At 42.1% G+C, this 1,311-nt stretch overlaps 1 non-coding gene across 1 annotated transcript; it reads right to left on the bottom strand.

Annotated features, from left to right (window-relative positions):
- Positions 1-759: 759 nt before the first annotated feature.
- Positions 760-833, bottom strand: TRNAI-AAU (transfer RNA isoleucine (anticodon AAU)). Its single transcript has one exon. It is a non-coding gene; the product is annotated as a tRNA-Ile (tRNA).
- Between the last annotated feature and the right edge of the window lie 478 nt (positions 834-1,311).

Below are 1,311 nucleotides of genomic sequence, written 5' to 3'. Positions count from 1 at the left end.
AGGTCTTATTCCCCTGACCCTGAAAAAGCCTCCAATCGTTGGGAAAGACAAGTAAGGAGAGGCTGCTAAAATCTCAGGGCTGGGACAAATAGAGACATTACTGGTGCCCACTCGAGTAAATCAATGAACAATGGAATGACAGTGATACAGTGATGTAGCAGCTAAGCTTTCCATAGCCAAAAATTTTAATTCCTGTGTATCCACAATGTGCTACTTCCATCACTTTGATGTGTTTTTTTTCTTTATCAGTAATTTCCCATATATCCACATCATAACCAAGCAAGTTTTATAGTTGCTAGTTATGCTACAACACTTTCCTTTTCTTAGCTCTTATAGCAACTATTATTTTTTGGATTTATTCTTATTTTCTTTCTTAATTTAAATTTTATTGAATCACTGTGAGATAGTTACAAGCTTTCATGTTTGGGTTACAATCACACAATGATCCCAGACCCATCCCGCACCAGTGCACATCACCCACCACTACAAGGTAAAGGTAAAGGCCCTCCCGTTGTTCATCAATTTGCTCGAGCGGGCCCAGTAACGTCTCCATTGAAGATTTTGATGTTACTGTGTTTGGCATATCGAATACATCACGGGTGGCTTGCCAGGCTCTGCCCTGTGGGCGAGATACTCTTGGTAGCTTGCCGGGTTCCCTAGAGGGGCGGAGGAATCGAACTCGGGTCGGCCATGTTGGCTGTGTGCAAGGCAAACGCCCTACCACTGTGCTATCGCTCCAGCCTAAAGGAGCTGCGCCCATGGCCCGTACGGGGATCAAACCCGCGACCTTGGCGTTATTAGCACCACGCTCTAACCAACTGAGCTAACCGGCCACTCGTAACAAATCAATGAACCCACCACTATAGTAACTATTAATGTCTTTTCTTTAATTAAGAATCTTGATTCAAGTTAGTGAGTGATGTGTTTTAAATATTGTTTAATTCCACCCTAAAACAGTTAAATTCAAAGATGACTATTATCCCATGAAAAGCAAGAACATTTAGGTTAAAAATTTTTTCTTTTTTTTTTTAAATTTTTTTCTTTTTATTAGTGAAACACCATGAGGTACAGTTGTAGATTTGCAATTTTTGGTGCTTGGGTTTCGAATATACAATGATCAAATACCCATTCCTCCATCAGTGCCCATTTTCCACCACCATGGATAATATCCCTCCCACCCCCACCCTCCCCATCCCACCCTGCCTCTGTGGCAGGGCATTCCCTTTTGTTCTCTCTCTCCTTTTGGGTGTTGTGGTCTGCAAAAGAGGCATTGAGTGGCAAACTTGTTCAGTCCATAGTCTACTTTCAACA

This window comes from Sorex fumeus, unplaced genomic scaffold, assembly GCF_029834395.1.
Source record: "Sorex fumeus unplaced genomic scaffold, SorFum_2.1 ptg000086l, whole genome shotgun sequence".
In the NCBI taxonomy this organism is placed as follows: Eukaryota; Metazoa; Chordata; class Mammalia; order Eulipotyphla; family Soricidae; genus Sorex; species Sorex fumeus.
The sequence above is the reverse complement of the archived record's forward strand: the minus strand, read 5'-3'. Positions and strand labels throughout refer to the sequence as shown.